Source organism: Haliotis asinina, chromosome 12, assembly GCF_037392515.1.
Source record: "Haliotis asinina isolate JCU_RB_2024 chromosome 12, JCU_Hal_asi_v2, whole genome shotgun sequence".
In the NCBI taxonomy this organism is placed as follows: Eukaryota; Metazoa; Mollusca; class Gastropoda; order Lepetellida; family Haliotidae; genus Haliotis; species Haliotis asinina.
Genome location: NC_090291.1, coordinates 42434786 through 42454222, shown reverse-complemented (window position 1 = coordinate 42454222; position 19437 = coordinate 42434786). Strand labels below are relative to the sequence as shown.

The following is a 19437-nucleotide window of genomic DNA, read 5'->3' as shown; positions in this document are numbered from 1 at the left end:
GGCTAAGCGCAGTGCTTGGAACAGTGAAAACATTGCACAAGAAGTACGTGATGTGCCTGAACTTAGACCAACATTACTTGTTTCATTTAATGTACACAACTCATAGTAATACAAACTATTTAAAACAATGATCGTTTGTTAAACAACTTTTATCCTAAGTTGAATCAAATTCTGAGATTTAAATGTGCAGCTGGCAAGGTAAAATTATGAGTATTCGCAATCTTAGTTTCACTTTATTCGTTTTCTTTTTTGTTTATGTTTTACTTTTTTGTTCTGAAATTCATCGACATGCTTTCACTGCACATCTGTCAGATGACCCCTATGATTTAATTATAATTACACCAGGATAGAATTCGAGTAATACATATCATATTTTGTGAGACAGATTTAGGAGCCGACATCGATGTTATTTGGCCTTAAGTTTTACAAATATTCAGTCTCTCCTTTCAAAGGGGTAAATGTACGTTTTAAAGGGACACACAGATATTAAAAACATGACAAAGTAGAGTCATATGTTTCGAGAGTAAGAAATAGCCTCTCACTAACACAGATTTGTGTTATCTGTTCTACCTTCATTGAACATGTACGGTTAAAAGAGTATTCATCCTTTTGCATAATTCGTCCGACGAGATGATTTAGGGTGTAATAGGGGTCCTGTAGGGATCAGTGACGTAAATGCAGGTACACGTCAGACCCGTAGACCCAAACAATGACGTTCTGATTATTTTAGAAGAGCAACCACCTTCTAGGATGAGTTATAAAAACGTTATGTCCAGTACACTCTAATCAACGTAGTAAAGGATTTCAGAATAGATGTATTTATAATGTGATTGCAAGGATACCTAACAAAAACACGGTTAAACTTGCAAAGCAGCGTTTAGAAGATGGTTGATTGTATAATGATTCAGTGAATAGTCGTTTCAATGAAAGCTTGGTTTTCTTGATGTTCATAAACTTTTCAGTTGATTTTGTATTTCTGTTGACGTGATGGATTCATTTGAAAGTAAATATTTTATTAATTGTTGTAACTATGGTCGTTTTCAAGTATATAAACGGCGGCGAAATTGATACTTTATTTACCCATTTCTTTTAATCTATACTTAAGAAAGAGCACCATTTTGTAGGTCCCTTGGTGAGATGGTCAGCGTATGGAATAATTATGTTCTTTGGGAGCAATTTTGTGTGTTGTGGCACAGTGCACCTTGTAAGTGGACTTAGGCGCTGGGATAATGTTGACCTTGGTAATGACCTTGACATAACGTGACCTCATTTGGTTGTTTATCTTGCAAGCTCAATCCTAGTGATGAAAACCCTCTTATCTATCTTGGTGTGATAATCTCGTATCTGGCTCCTTAACATTTGTTTATGGATGGAAGATTATGTCAAGAGTTTCGAAGTCCATAAAATCTCCGAAGATTAGGTAAGTGTAATGCTTCTGTGTGCGAAATGATTTGCGTCGATCTACTTGTCCACTCTAAACGAGATACCTGTCCGTAAACGTCAACTTTTTGCCTGAATTCAGCACTGATTGCTGGACTCGGAAGAAAACCGTTCCAATAAAGACATTCAAGGTTGACAATTACTAGTCAGTCGTTACTGCACGGACCTTTAAATATGACCTTCTAAAACCTAGTTACTGAATATTCTGACTCATTGCTCTACATAATTTAATTTTAAATCAACGCCTGACAGTATTTAAACTAAGATCAATATCTTTGAGTGGCATTATTTCAGAAGTTGGAGAGTCAGACAAAGACAAATTGATGAACAACTTCTTAATTCAGGTGGTGAGACGTTTCGATGCAAACAACCCGTATGGATACATCGTACCACCAGTATAACGAAGTCGTTCGCCCATAAAGTCTGTCCTTATCTGAAATCAGTTGATAAGCAAATCCGAAATTAACTTTTGTCATCAAGAAGAAGCTGCTAGATAAACGACAAAGCCGTTGCGGTTCTAGCCTTAGAGTTTGTGGCATTTAGATACAGTTAGATACAGAAGATCCACAATCCAATCCAAGACTATCTTACATACACTAAAGACTGACATTGTTCTGAGAATTATTACAGGATAATAACATAATAATCAATGCCGAGGTGCCTTGTCTTCTTATGATAGAGAAACCGTTGACATCTTTGCCCAAGGCAATATTGCAGCCACGTCTTTATATGTCTCCACTGACACAACACACCCTCTATCAAATGCCTGCGTACCATGATGGGAATAAATAATAGACAATGCCACAAAGAAAGAAATTAGACGGAAGCTGGGAATATATCCCAAGGCACAACGGAACCATTAAGAGAAGACATTGTGGACGTGACTTGTGGCTGAGATTTCACGAATACGCCATCTTGGCAACTACCCACTCACCTCAGGCAACATTTGTAGAAACGTTCATTGTAAAAAAAATACTTTTTTTCTTTCAAGAAAGTGTATGGACATGGGAGCCTTACTGGTGGGTCCTCGTGCTCTGTATCAAAACATCATTGAATGTCCTCCATCAATATTTACTTGAATCTTACCCCTGCTGGAACAACACAATGAGGATAAGAAAATCTCTAATTTTACGTGTAAGGCGATCGACATTTTTATTTATCTTTGCTGATTTAAGATCCTATCGGCCGTCACACTCCGACATCACCTTTCAGCAGCCACTTGAAGTGTTGCATCAGTAATGCTTGAAGACTATTTTTGCTATTTAGTTTCTTCAATGAGCTTGTAGTTGTGGATGTAAAGTACTCTTTCTTATATGTACAGATGGTCTGTGATGTTCTAACATTACGTCACCGCTTGGAAAATATAAATGTTCGTTGCTATAGGTTTCCATGAATATGTATGGCGTTTTGACTTGTTCATTCCGTCAAATGGGCTTCAACCTTTGTACCGTGACCCAAGAGGGAGTGAATTTGGTTTTACTTTACTTAACCCATTTTAGCAATATCACGGAGGGGCAACGAGAGATGGACTTCACACATTGTACCAAATCCTGTCCAGTGGTCATATACGTCGCATTCTACGACCAACATAAGCTAGTTTATACTAGTTCTAAACAGCTCATGCAAATCAGTACAGTTAGTCGCCATGTGGTGCGAATAAGCTGAGTATGTGTATTTTGTGTGAACAAATTCGTAGCGATAATCTGATAGGCTTCTGAATTTTAGATATATATCTTAATTAAATATATAATCATAAATATACATGATCGACATACTGTTGGGGGACCTGAGCAGACTTCTAGAATATAATATATTCCCGTGTTCCGTGATATTTAAAAAACACTCAGTGTGATGCTACGGTGTACCTTCGAGTGAAAGCTGAAAACAGATCACACTACCCCGTCATATCATCCATTGAGTTTTTTTTAATGTGTCTATTTTTCCATGGAATAATATATTAGTGACCAATATAAATTCACCCAGGTGCAATACGTACATGTATTCCCTTTATGGGAAATTCTGTTCTCGGTATTAAAACACATATCGATCAAAAACACGTGCCTTACAGCTTGTTCAGCTTGACCTGGGGAGAACTCTCTACATGACCCGTGAGGTCAAGTGGCACAAACGTCAGCTCGAGTTATCTTTATTAAATAGGGGAGGACAAAATGTTATTAATGTTTCCGTCCCTGCGAAACATGGATACATGAATTGGTTACAGAGCTTGCAACGAAATAAGAACACTTCTGGAAAGACTGAGAGATAAAACGGCGGCCGTTGCTTTGACTGTCTCTCGGCTGTTCGGACATGTTGACTATCAACCGAGAAAAGATGCACCCCTTCACAATAATAGACCCAACCCGTTGACACGGTCTCGCAATGCATTAGTATTCACTTGATCAGGTCAATACCACGTTTCCTTGGTGCCACTGGTTACGGTTTTAATCGTGTGCTGTGACTGTCACTAAGTCAACAGAGAAACCACTATTTCCAACAGATTGATCAATTCATTTGCACACTATATTTATTTATTCGCGTCTACAATGAATGTAAATGTATGAAATGAGCATTCTTTCAATTTGTAGTTCAGGTCGAAATTAATGTCAGATACTTGGAACAAAAGCAGTTGTTAGACACGGGATCCTGTGACGGGAGATCTGGGGCTCATTTCACGAAGCCACCTTTACTAACCTTAACCTTAACTCCCAATTCTTTAACATTGCACTGCTACTACCTTAGTGACTTACGATCACCCTAGGGCTTTGTAAATGGAGGCCCTGGGGTTCCACTCAGGCTATAAATTAAACACAAAGTTGTAACGCTTTTTGAAAGATACGCCGTTAGCAGATATTGAACAGGGACATATTTAGAACAGAGCAGATATTTAATAGGAACATTGGTGCAAATTCTGTTCTTAATGCGTGTACAAGAAAATAAAACAATGTCAGTACATCGCACGTTAGAGTATCCGTTGACATTCCAGAGAAGATTAGGCCTTCAAACTTTGTTTACGTTAATTGTTCAACACACCAACCATTGATATCCCACAAAAACGTGTTTGTGAGTTTCTTGCACTTTTACAGCGATTCCTTTATACTCGTATTTCAAAGAATGCACGTGATTATTTTCAACCGCATCCATTATCTTTCGTTCAACGCAATAAAATATTTTCTCAAAATATGTACTCAGCTTGTCCTATATTCAGAAATAGTTCCGAGCAAAATGGGTTTAATGGAACTATAAATTTCAGTCCTGTTTTCCAATATGCTATAAACATGTGCTAAGATAAACTCTCTGAATGGGATGCATGTTTATATATTTAATGGAAAAGGTTCTGTTATGCAACAAATCGACACAAGTATAAAAACATAAAATATAATATTTAGACGCCCAACCATGGTTAAGTTATGTTACAAATATATACTGTTTATGATACAAACATATTGATAGTTATAGATAGTATATACTAGAACATATGTACTTACGTCATACTCCCTAGTACACCTCGATAGCTACTTGCCATTTTGGTTTGAAGTGAAGTAGCTAGCCTAACGTTAACGTAAGAGGCAACTAACGGAATCAGGTGGTCAGGCTCGGTGACCTGGTTGACACATGTCATCGCATCCCAGTTGCGTAGAGCAATATTCATGCTTCAGGTCACTGGATTGTCTGCCATATAGCTTGGAAATTGCTAACTGCGGCGTCAAACAACAATCAATCAATCGTCTGCTCTTATTGTCTTTAAAGCAGCCATGAACTCGATTTAACGCTTGTATTGAAAGACAGCAATGTCTCAGATGATGTTTACCTTACCGGTGCTACTCTCTGAATTTATGTATTCTAATAGCCTATATATATGTATAGGTTGGACCACCTATCTTGGTCCAACGATTGGTGATTGCCCTTATATATATATAAAAGGGAGATTGGATATATATATATATATATAAAGGGCAATCACCAATCGTTCACATTCAATGGTTGGGACGTTGAGCAATGAGTATTTCATATTTATGTAGGATTTAATAAAACATTAACTGTACTCTTTTTAGATGAAATCAATACCAAAACTCGTTGGATGACGTTTTTGTAATGCCCTTTCATTGATATTTTCAAAGGAAACTGCACATGTTGCTACCAACGTGTTAAGAATGAAACACCTGCCATAACTAAGAGCGCTGTCATTTGAAGATGCAGAGTTCATACTGACATATGTGATAGTAGTGATGTCACCTATGATACTGGTTAATATAAAAACACAGAAAGAAACAACAAACGTGGCGAAAACGAGGGGGCTGTTAACACCATCACGCATTTATCTCTCTCTCTCTCTCTCTCTCTCTCTCCTCTCTCTCTCTCTCTCTCAGACGCAGATTCACGTCAATATGCATCCAGGTCAGCCACAAGTAAGTCACATCTGTCTCTGTCACATCTATCCCACTAGAAGCCACATCACTTTGATACTCAAAGAATACACACAATCAATATATGTATAACACTCGCGCTGATGAATCTAGGGACATCACTCAAACCCTGAACCAACATAGGTGGTCCAACCTAGTCAACCTTTAGTCTCTCTGTCGAGAAGTACGTCAACACGTTGTCCACGGCTCGTGCTGTCTGTATGCGCACATCCAACAAAGCGTTCAAGCCTACCCGTAACCTCAATCAACTTACATTCATTTATTGTTATAATCATATTCAGTTTAACCATACACGCCATAAGTTTGGCAAGCCCACACAAACCAAATACAAATGCAAGCGATAGAACACAAACAACTCAACACACACAGACAGACACATACACCACTCTACAAACTTATCTCTCTTCTCACATATTCCACGTAACACACGCAGTTATCCACACACATCAACGTCCAACATAGCACGTTCCTCAAGTAACACACACACACACACACACACACACACACACACATATTTCGGATACAAATAAACAGAAACACCTAACTCTACAAACACATCTCTCTACATACACCCAAAACAAATGCCTCACTCCACGACACACATATTTCACTCCAAACACCAACCCTCACTACACACGCACACACACACCTCACTCCACACACGTCCTCTACGCCACCAGCACCAACTTCTCACTCCACATGTCCACACATACATTTATATCACGCCACAGACATAGAAAAACACACACACATACACACACAAGCCTCAAGACACACAAATGTGCAACATCCACACCCACCGACACTTCTTAACATGTGAGTACAAGTAGTGCGTCTGTGATATAAATTGTTATTCCAACATTTTAAGGGATGTTTTTCGTGGAAAAATCCGAACACAACGTCATTAAACATACTTGGTGCGAACCTGTTAAATGTGAGAACCATTACGTCCATGTTTCCAAAGAAACGCCTGCTGGAACAATACCAACATTGAATGCTGTCTCTGTGCGAGGTGCCAATATTTTCTTTCCTGACGTAGTAACAGATCTTACAAACAAACTGGCTAATGCTTAAGTTACCGATCTGCGAGATTAGATAAGCTACATATTTACACGGCGCCTAATGTGCAACAGCAAATTCGTCACTTAAAGCGTTTGTCTGCTTCATGGATTGTTTGATAGATAGTGTCGCCAAAAAAGCGTCTGATGCTTTCATGTAACTCATAACTGGTTTTGGATATTAATCTTCCCACATTTTATTAAGGCGTCTCAGGGAGTGTTGTAAGCTGTTCTCAATAATTTGTTCTGATCGGCGCTCTCAACTTTTTGTCACTATTGACTTTTCCAACTCACCTCAGCTCCACTCAACTCCACTTACTCACTCACTCATTTAATAATTCACTGTAAATGTATTGTCTGCATCAATGGCGGTCCTTCAAGAAGGAACACACGCTTTTGTAGACTGAAAAGCCAAAGAAACTAAACCTGTTTTCAATGGGTTATGTATAACTGAAAGGTGAAACGACAGTTCTTCAGTTACACCTTTTTTAAAAAAATCAAGGATTGTCTTTTGCACTTCAGTCTGTATCACCTTAGATACATATTGTTCATGCTGGGGTATATGCTGCCGAACTGAGAGATGACTAAGTTTACTTTGGGAGCGATGTCATTTTATCCGATTAACTTCTCACAAACCGATAAATAAGCAAAAAGGTGTTACAAAAATGACTCAAACGCCCTTTGATTAGCATGTTACAACATTCAAAACCTCAGTAAACATCCCCCAAACTTGTAGACATATGGCGGACATTTTTATTTTTGATGTCCAAAAAAAGCCTTTTGCAAATAACCTTTCTGACGTGAACCAGATGTTCCCGTGTTTGTTTGAGTGTGTCGGGTCGTGGGTTTGCCTTTGTTTTTAAATAAACAATTGACGGAGAATGCATTTGACACTAAAGTTCCCTATTTAGGCCAGGGTATGCTGACCTGCATAGTAACATCTGTTGTCATCGTAATGTGATATCGATTCGTAAACACATTAGTATAATATGGATGTCTACTCAGATAGGTTTGTCTCACGTTTCAAAAGGTATGAATAGAGGATTTTTAGAAGAGTGTGCCCATATTAAGTGCCACCGTTGCAGTCATTGTATAATAGATAGATATTAAAGATTTTGCTGGGCGTTATGTCAGAAACTCCTGCAGGGTAAAATACATATATTGAGTAACATTTTTAGCGTTTTTCTAGTTATCGTATTGTGGAAACATTGAGTGAAGTACTTCATTGAAAGAAAGGGGAGTGGTGTCGTGTCTAAGGTGAACCTACAGGAGTGAGTGAGTAATGTTAACGCCCATTTTAGCAATATTCTAGCAATAGAAATGAGAAATGGGCTTCACACATTGTGCCCATGTGGGCAATCGAACCGGGTCTTCAGCATGATGAGCGAACACTTTAACCACTAGACCCGTGAAGGCCCGGGCTAGAACAGGTCTTCAGCAACGCATGCTTGCGGTAAAAAGTGACTCAGCTTGTGTTGTAAGAGGCGACAAACGGTATCGGGTGGTCAGGCTCGCTGACTTTGTTGGCACATGTCATCGGTTCCCAATCGGTTCGATGTTCATGCTACTGATCATTGGATTGTCTGGTCCAGACTCGACTATTTGCGGACCGTCGCCATATGGCTGGAATACTGCTGAGTGCGGCGTAAAACTAAACTCACTCACTCACTTTAACCAATAGACCACCACGCCGTCCCTGTGACTACAGGAACCTACGTCAATGTCTGGCAATGGAATTTAGCGATTTATGTGCTAAGAACATTTCTGTGTCCATCCAGCCCTCGGCCAAACTATTTTGGAGAGTTGTTATGAGCATTGTGTCCCAAATGCATGGGAAGGTATTACAATTAGTGACCGACTGAACTCCATATTATCCACTGAAGTGTCGATATTGACGGAACCTGTCCTGATGCCATTGGCATGATATGTTAGTCCACGTTTCATCATTCGAGGCGACTGAGCTCATCGTGCCACGATTGTGAGCCAATTCCCCGAAAAGGTACGCTACCATGTAGCGTGATGGCAAGCACCAAGACGAGACCTTTCCCCAAAAGAAATATTGCCTGGGACACCACGGGTAAACGTGCAAGTCGAGGTGAAACACTCTTAATAAACACGGTGTTCTTCTCAGTAATAAGTAAACAGCATGATTCAAGAGGGCACTGGTCTACTCATCAGTAGTATACCTCAAGGAATACGTACATGCTTGACTACAAGAGGTAATTTTACAAGCATCGATCGATCTACGCACTTGTGACATGAAGACATGTGACAACCACGCGAGCCTGACCACCCGATCCTTAGTTGCCTCTTACCATCAGGATTGCTAAAGACTAGTTCTAACCCAGATCTTACGTGTCAACAAACGTACTTTTCGAATATTGCCTGTCGTCTTTAACGTCCTTGTCTGCAACTACAACCACAGAACAATATTTTAATATTTTGAAACAAAGTTCCAAAATGTGCTTCCTTCTGCGTCAAAGGAACGTTATTAAACCGTTTCCATGATCTCAAACCAAATCTGCTAGATTTGTGCTAAGTCATTAGTATGTGTTTATGAATTCACCTTCAAATAGGAACGGTGGTATAACCTAATGGCTAAACTCCCCTGGTTGGGGATATGGGGTAGCCTAGTGGTTAAAGCGTTCGCTCTTAACGCCGAAGACCCGCGTTCGATGCCCCTTCTGGGTACAATGTGTGAAGCCTATATCTGCATCTGGTGTCCCCCGACGTGACATTGCTGGAACATTGCTCAAAGCGGTTTAAAACTAAACTCACTCACAATTTAATAGCAATCGGACCGTGTTTAGGGAAAGCCATGTCCCACCTGAATCAGCAAACGTGAGTCACTGGATAAAATACATGACAGCTGTAAGTAAGGACTTGTATCAAATACCATTCTGGTCACGGATAATCAAAATTGAAAATAGACTGAAAAACGTAACTGCAGCTTTAAACAGCTCCAATCAAACAAAGCTTAGACAGGAGATGTGCGGGTTACTGAAATCTGTGCAGACAAATCATACTTAATTTACCTCAGTTGTGAGAACTTCACACACCAAAAAAAGCAGCTGGTGCAATTGTGCTCGTGAAAGGAAAGCTTTTGGGAACCTGAAGTTATCCCTTTTGTCGCACATTCTTGTGAAAAGTTATTTGCACAATTTAGTTATAATTGAGGTACAATTAAGTATAATATTTCTACACAACTTCAGTGAGAACCACACAGTTTCTGAAATTAGAGCAGGAAGAAAGGATAACAATATGCAGATGAACACCCTGATATCACCGTAAGAAATCTCACTGTAAAAAGAAATTTTGTATCCTTATATAAATCTTATCAGAGGAAAAACCCTGCTTACCTTTAACATCTCCATACTTTTCGCCTTAAACTCATGAATACGTTGAATATCAAATCCCATCGTTTCAAACGTCAATTTCATAATTTGAAAAATTTACTATGATCTAAATTCACACGCAAATAATCACTACACCCCTCAACGTCGACATCATCACCAATATCATCACTTACATGCAGGTTTTCAACATGTTTCAAATCCTTAAATATTCTACGACGTAGAATTTGAAAATGTCACTATGGCCTGTCTGATATATCCTTATATAAATCTTATCAGAGGAAAAACCCTGCTTACCTTTAACATCTCCATACTTTTCGCCTTAAACTCATGAATACGTTGAATATCAAATCCCATCGTTTCAAACAACGTCAATTTTCATAATTTGAAACATTTACTATGATCTAAATTCACACGCAAATAATCACTACACCCCTCAACGTCGACATCATCACCAATATCATCACTTACATGCAGGTTTTCAACATGTTTCAAATCCTTAAATATTCTACGACGTAGAATTTGAAAATGTCACTATGGCCTGTCTGATATATCCTTATATAAATCTTATCAGAGGAAAAACCCTGCTTACCTTTAACATCTCCATACTTTTCGCCTTAAACTCATGAATACGTTGAATATCAAACCCCATCGTTTCAAACGTCAATTTCATAATTTGAAAAATTTACTATGATCTAAATTCACACGCAAATAATCACTACACCCCTCAACGTCGACATCATCACCAATATCATCACTTACATGCAGGTTTTCAACATGTTTCAAATCCTTAAATATTCTACGACGTAGAATTTGAAAATGTCACTATGGCCTGTCTGATATATCCTTATATAAATCTTATCAGAGGAAAAACCCTGCTTACCTTTAACATCTCCATACTTTTCGCCTTAAACTCATGAATACGTTGAATATCAAATCCCATCGTTTCAAACAACGTCAATTTTCATAATTTGAAACATTTACTATGATCTAAATTCACACGCAAATAATCACTACACCCCTCAACGTCGACATCATCACCAATATCATCACTTACATGCAGGTTTTCAACATGTTTCAAATCCTTAAATATTCTACGACGTAGAATTTGAAAATGTCACTATGGCCTGTCTGATGTATCAACTGACGACAAACTAGTGTGTCTAGTGCACAAATCAAAATACTGATATTTTCGACTGTTAAGCGAAAGAGTGAGAACTGTCACAGGTGAGTGTCTTTCGGACTGAATACAGCACACGTAATCTTGAGGCAAAGTGTTATAGGAAGCTTACACAATTGCCAAGAACAATTTAATATGTGATATTGAAGTTACGTTTTCATCCAATTATGACGTTCGGACGATGCTCGATGGTGCTTGTTCTTTTCATGGCTTGATGTATACATGAAAACATGGCGACATTCTAAATCATATCATGGCTGTTGCAGTTTAACATGGAATAATATTTATGGATAGATGGATAGACAAAATACATTTGTTTATTGTTCTTTCTACTTGTTTTATCATATAATGGACATACGAGCAAAACTAGATATTCATTTTGTAAGACATGAATATTGCATGATTTACACAATCTGTCGTATCTTTTTATCTCGAAAACTCTAACTTTTTCAGTGCACACATTAAGTGATGAGCAGCGAAAACGTGATAATTTAACTTACCGTATTTTCATTGTGACACATGATAGAAATGATAATACTCAGGTGGCATGTATATTTCAATCTTTGCTTAAATAAACAAGTAAACGTTGAAGGAAACTCCACTTACTGCTCATACTACGTGTGGTTAAGAGAATATTTACATTGGTTACCCAATTTGTGTTTCCATTTCTATCATAAAAATATCTTTTCATTAAATTTCTTTGGTAAACGATAAGAGAGCGTTCTTAAACTACTCGTTTTAGCCAATATGTGATTACTTACTAATTTATACTAAGAGGAAACTTGCCACACTCACCATAAATCACTACATTAGGTGCGATCATCTTTATCGCAATAAACTTCTTACTTACAAAAAATGAACTCTTTCTGTTTGCTCAAAATATTGAGATTCCCGAATTTTAGTCCTGTGTGATAGAATCGGACTATGCCTTAATATCAAGAATTCTGAAAAGAGATACCTACTTTAAATCTCAAAGTATTTGTTCACATTTTTCAGTATACCTATCAACATTTTTTATGTTTGAATAGATGCGTATTTTGCATAGGATGACCAAGAAAGATGATTAGTAAATTACACACCAAGGAAATTATATGAGGTTCTTGAATCAATCTCATTGCCTTTATAAGACCATTTAGTTCCTTTTTTGGAAGGCATTACTATTGTTTTACTAATATTCATATTCTGTTGAGACTCTTCGCAATAATTATCAATTCCTTAATTTACTTCTGGAGACCAACAACTGTACTTGAAGTAAGAGCAATGTCATCCGCAAACACTACCTGAGAGCGTTGAAACACATCTGAAAGTAAAAGAATACCATTTGTGAAATTATTTGCAATTTGCATCTCTAATTCATTCAAAAAGAATGAGAATAAAATAGAACTGAGTACATAGCCATGTCTAATATCAGTCTGTATATCAACAGAGTCTGATAGTTCAGTTGTATTCCTAACACAGGCTTTCACATTCTCACAAATGTTGCTTAATACGTTTGTGAGTTATGACTCTGACCATCTGATTTGAATAAATTCCATAGGTTATATCTTTGAATAGAGTCAAAAGCGTTTTAAAACTTGGTGGCATTAACAAAGATTGATGAAAAGACAAGATAATATCACGAATGTCCATTCAATATTTAGTACAACAGATCTAAGTATTCAGATCAGTCGAATCTAAAGCGAATTCTGAACAATAAAGCACCAAACGTCAAACAGAATATGTGCAAAGCAAGATACATTTCTCAATTTAAACCCATTATTCAGTTAAGACATACCCAGTATACAGAACCATGCTGCACTGGGAAAATATAATCGACATAACAATTTATAAAATCTTAAGAAATCCCTGGCGATCATACAATTCAGTGGGTGAGTTTAGTTTTACGCCGCACTCTATTCCAGCTAACAAACGGATGCGCCATCATTCAAAACTTTCAAAGCCGGATACCCATGCTGTTCATCACTGCAATTTCTGGTCCAGATTATTGACATACCATCGTGCGGCGTTGAATAACCAACATAAAGACAAACAAACAATTCCGCTTCCAAATACATCTGTGAATAACTTGCTAACTTGATTGACACGTGTCACCGTATCCCAGCTGTGTAGATGCTCATGCCGTTCATCACTGGGTTGTCTAGTCCAGATTCGATTGTTTACAGACCGATGCTACACAGCAGGACTATCTAAAAAACCGCCCACACACTCCGCATGTGTGCACTTGTGCATGACCGAGTTCAGTCATTCTATTCACCTGTAAACATTCACTAGAAAGCACTTAAGAACGAAATAAGCTATCTCTGCTGAGGGCAAGGCGTGGGTTAGTTCCACGGCAACCTCGGTCTAATGACCCGAACAACCTATCAACATCTTCAACCTTGGGTGAGTTCCTCAATTAGATTGGGGAGAGTTGAAACACATAGAGCATGTGTAATTTGCCAGACATCTAATCATTTTTTTTCTGTCAGATTCATATACATGTATAGTCAGGTAAGTGGGTTGCATGTAGCATTGTGGCTTGTAGATCACTACATTTCAATCGGCCAATCAGTCAGGGCCAGGCCTTCGCTCGTATGGCGCTGTTTCCGTGGATCCAATTTGTGCCGAAAATCCATTTTAAGAACAAGCTGTCTGTGAGCCACCATTCATGCTGAGGGTGATGTGGTTGTGAACCAAGTTATACACCCAGCTTACTTCATCATCAGTAACACCCTAATTTAGAGAACGTTAACGAGTGGGCGTTCATTCAACGTTTTAGAAATAAGGGATTGGGGTCAGATAGGTTCCAAACAATGTATACTGACTTAACAACAAACAGCCACGTCAATAAACAACTTTCCCTTCCTAAGGCTTCTATAACAATTTCTTGTCATTTCATATCATACTCTGTTTATTGTTTGAATCATGAAATATTTCAGGTGGTAATGCACTGTTATGATTTAACACTTTATATTGTCATATATCACATAGCATCTTGCCTACCTACAACCGGTATGGTTCAACTGTTTGACGTGTAACTACTGCACACTATTGTGCTCATTTACCACTTTGTACATGCAGTTTGCAATGACTAAATATGCTTTTTTCAGAGCATATTACACCAAGTGATGCATCACTTTTTTCAGAATTTTGTACCTAACTGTTGTAGATTGTTGCATCTTCTCTAAGAGGGCTAACGCTATCAACTTTTTTATTACCATATTGTCAACTTACAATTAATATAATTCAGTATACCATTCACGCTGTTATGTAAGAGCCAGCAAAACAAACTGTTATATATTGTTTGTACTACCGAAATAAATTGAAAACTTGTAAATGTAGCAGAAACTATAACAAAATAATAGTTCGCTTATATAGCGCTCATATCCAGACACATGAACACATGTTCGTGCAATACTATTCCCGGTCATAGGACACTAAAACACCTTCCGATGCTCTTTCAGCTCCACGGGGATCATACAGTCACTCTGTCTGTTAAACAATGAACAGGCTCAATGAACCCATTTTACAGGTGAACTGAGATAATGTGGATCTAAGTATCTTATTAAAGGATAATACGCAAACGTTTTCACCTCGTGACCCAAAGCTAGGTGCCCCCACCAGGGATCGAACCCGGGCCTTCAGGTTGATAGACGCCTTACCACTGCATAATTGCGCTCTATTATAATACTGTCATTTGTTAGAAAGATTATTGCTGTATATTCCTAATGAGGCAAGATCTGTTTCCAATATCGCTAACATCTGGTGCCATCGTTGTTTGATAGCGATTGATAAACATATGCACATGTTAGAGTCGGAATGAAACAATGGACCGACCTTTTAGCTGTGGTTATGGAAAGTGTTCCGTTGCATTTTGCAAGTTGGATTACACATCCATGTACTTAAGTGCTTTTTTTAAAAACAACGGGATCTCTGCATGTATTTTAAAATTAACACCGTTTTCAAATAGAAGCAGGCGTCGATTGTACAATTACATGTACTAGTTTCAGCAGTATTACTACTGAACGCTAGTGTTTGTAAACAATCACTGTTTGTACACTCATTGTCACCCTACAGTACGGACACAGTGCATGTGTTTATGAATCCCTACGGGGCAGCCGAGTGGTTAAAGAAGCGTTCGTTCCTCACGCCCAAGACTCGGGTTCGATTCCCCACATGGGCACAGTACATGGAGTATATGGAGTCCATTTCTGGTGTGATGTTGATGGAATATTGCTAAAAGCTTCGTAAAACCCAACTCACTCACTCACTCATTCACTTACTATGAATCATAAACAAATAATTGAGCCCAGGGGATCTCGGAAAGCCGGAAAGGAGATGGGACTGGGAGTGACGGTAGGGTGGGAGCTCTGTGACGTTGTCTGGCAGTCATACTGCTCTGCGGCGATATACAACAAAATATGTTTTACTTCTTATGCGGAGTAGAGGGCTCTTCCGGTAAAGCTTTCGCTTTCGGGAACACCTGGTGTCAGCTGTTCATTTACTTTCTCGCTACTTGTAAAACTCTTAAGGGTTACGCGTTCCCGTGACAGACTACATGTTAAACATATCGTTTAAGATGACGTGATTATTCAGTCAAGTTTTAACTTGATTGCATATCTCAACTGATTTTATACTTTTTAAAGCGCCTCAAGTTTTAAGTCATTTGTTGTTTTCAAAATCGTTTTGGTGACATCGTCTGTTTGCATATGGTGTGCTGAAACTATTGACTGGGCACACCTGTAGAAAACACCGCAAGGTTAACAATGGACATAAACTGACGAGCAAAAGAAAGTACATAGGTGTGATTGCTGCTGTAATCTCAAATTTGCATTCTAACTAGTAACATTATTATGGAATATTGATTACACAGAACGCAACCAGCATGATTCATTTGTCAAAATGACCAAAAAACATTTGTACTTGTTTTGCACGAATTTTCTCAAAATGGTGATCATTGACGCATAGACGATCACTTTTCGTACAGAGGAAATAGAAGCTGTTTGTCGTGGAAACTGAACAATCACTGGACAAAAATCTTACGAGGAAATACCAAGACTGACGTAGGAGCAACAAGAACGGGCTATGCGAATGTCAGAAGTAAGTGCTTCCAACAGCTATATTGTAAGGACGATGGTTTGCACAAGGCAACCGTTTCAGTATAACAGGCCACTCACGTGTTCGACCCAAAAGTAGAGGTCCCAGAGTCGCAACACCCCAAGATGATCGGTAACTGCGGGTTTTTCACCTACCCAACTTGATGTTGACGGTGACACCACAACATTGTGTCATTGCGGGAGCGGATTCACATTGACAAAACGACTTCATGCTGTTGACTTCTGGGCCTACCGACCGATGTGCGGTATGGCCATGACCCTCCAGCATCGTAGGACCTGTCTGCAGTAGCCATTACCACATCGCTGTTTGTTACAGTGTCATTTTGCTGATGAAACACGTGCATTGCAGTGTGGTTCAACATACAGTTTGCATTTTATCAAAAGGTTTCGTTATTTCAATCCTATTGGAAGAAACACAACCTGTGTAGTTTCTTTTGCTCGTTAGTTTAGATCCGACTTGAACATTGAACATTGAAGATTCAGTTTGACTACAAAAGGGTTCACATTTTTCCAGATTGATACTAGGCATTTCATGAGCGACATAATTTCTACTGACCTCTGGAAGATGGTTTTGTCATTCACGACCATACCAAGATCACACATTCTATGACCTCTGTCAGGTATACCGGAACACTGGCGTAAGCCTGGTTAATAATGAATCTTTTAATCAGATGATGGGTAGGTATCTCGCCACGACAATGCCATCGCAACAAGCGGTATAATTGCAATTATATACAAAATATGTTTCGCTGAATATATGTTTCATCCAGGTAAAGGATGTGTACACCCACATACTTTATGTGTGTGGATATTTTCCTGAATTGTTAGAAGGCAATTGCAGTACAAATAACTGGTTACATATTCTCTACACGTGTGAACGAGTCGTGAAGCAAAGCTCTTTATAGATCATTAGCCGTCCGCGGGCATAGCTCGGTACACTTCGTACAAATATACTATTTCTTGTAAAGTGCTTTAGGGCCAAAAAGCGTGAAGTTTAACCTTTTTTCCCCAGTTTTAGAAGCGTTTGAAAACTTGTTCGCCAAAACGTCACCAAGAAAGCATGCACAGAAAAATACTCGTGAAAGTAAGCGGGAAAGCATTTGGTATCCATCACTATGAAATGACAGAAGTTGAAAATTTGTCATTCGTTTTTGCTTGCAAACGGGGAAATCATCAAGCCAAGACTGAGTGCCGCCAATCGAAAAATTGCCATAGGGAGCCTTGACGCTGGCGAGTTGCAGTCTCTACTTGCCCGACATTTAAAGTACGAATAAACTCAATCTTTTTTTACTCTTTTAACCATTACATATGAAAGACTTGTAGTTAGTTTTAAGCAGAACGTCAAACTTATCCTTTGAAACTTGTGGTTAATTCATACCGAGCGATTAAAAGTTGCCAAAAAGCCGTCTGCTTCACCCTCATCCGCCAATGAAGCCACAGACTGGTTACGTAACACAGCCCAGCAGTGACGTCATAGAGGGAACGATTTTCAGTTAGTTGTATAGAAAATGTGTAGGAAGCTAGTCGTTTTCCTGATTTCTCGACGTCACCAAAGACATGCCGAATTGTTGTGTTGCCGTCAAGAACTCCTTGGGGTCGGGTGATGGCGTCACTATGCACAGATTTCCATCGGATCCCGTAGTTTGTGCTAAATTGGTTGTTTGTGTTTGCGAAGCGAGAGTTGTGAAAGCTTGTGATATATATACTGAACATCATTGAAAACGCACCACCCCTAAAATTGTGGATTTCTAAGAGCAGAAGTGAGCAATCTATGTAAATTTTACATATTTGTGTAGACCAATGTTTGATAAAGAAAAGAAGCAAAAAACAATCAAGCAAAACAGTGAAGATTTAATGCAGCTGACAATGAAATAAAGATGGGGTCAAAATGGAAAGTCAGTAGCGTGTATGACCCCCGTTAGCAGCAACACAAGCTGTGCAACGTCTCCTCATTGAACGGATAAGTCTCTGAATAAAGTCCTGAGGCACTGCATTCCACTCTTGCTGCAAGGCATTGTCGAGTTCCCCAAGGTTGTTGATCTGCGGACGACGTGCGAGGCGTTGGCCGATGTAATCCCACAAGTGTTCGATGGGTGACAAATCTGGTGACAATGCAGGCCAATGAAGTAGAGGAATGTTGTTGTTAGCCAGATACTGTATCGCAACACGTGCAGTGTGGGCTCGTGCATTGTCATGCTGAAATGTGTGCAGATCTTGATGCTGGTGAAAGAAGGGAACGACGTTGTTCTGAAGAATGTTGTCACGGTAGTAAACGGCATTCACTCTGCCACGACAAACAATCAGAGCGGTTCTGTGGTGATAACTTATCCCCCCCCCCCCCCCCACCATAATGCTGCCTCCACCGATCGGTTTGCACAACACAATCCTGATGATAACGTTCACCCCGTCGACGCCATACCCGTAGACGCCCGTCAGCATTTCGCAAGTGAAAACGCGACTCGTCGGAGAACACCACACCATGCCAACGTCGTAACAACCACACACGATGCTGTTCAGCCCATTGTCGGCGTTCACGGCGATGCCTGTCAGTCAGGATGGGTCCAACGTAAGGGCGTCGACAACGTAACCCTGCCGCACGGAGACGGCGTCGGACGGTGGAAGCGCTGATCAAACCACGTCGACCCTGGACAGCGTTGGCGGTTCTGGCAGCGGGCAAGGTTCGATCCCGAATATGGCGCCGTACAATGTCTCGATCTTGACGAGGGGTGGTAACACGTGCCTGACCTGGGCGTTGCCGGTCCCTGCTGGTTCCTGTTTGTTGGTATCTGTTAGCAAGCCTCAGAATGGTCGAATGATGACACCCAAATCGTCGTGCAATGTTTCTGCTTGAAGCGCCGACCTGCAACATACCCAAGGCCTGTTCTC

General features: G+C 39.4%; 1 protein-coding gene across 1 annotated transcript in view; it reads left to right on the top strand.

The window, feature by feature from the left end:
* Nucleotides 1-1117: 1117 nt before the first annotated feature.
* The window catches only part of LOC137258516 (sorting nexin-16-like), a 252850-nt gene continuing 234530 nt past the window's right edge, over nucleotides 1118-19437 (top strand). The window contains exon 1 of the mRNA XM_067796220.1: nucleotides 1118-1132. The gene's annotated coding sequence lies outside the window, so the exon portion shown is untranslated. The remainder of the gene's footprint in view (nucleotides 1133-19437) is intronic.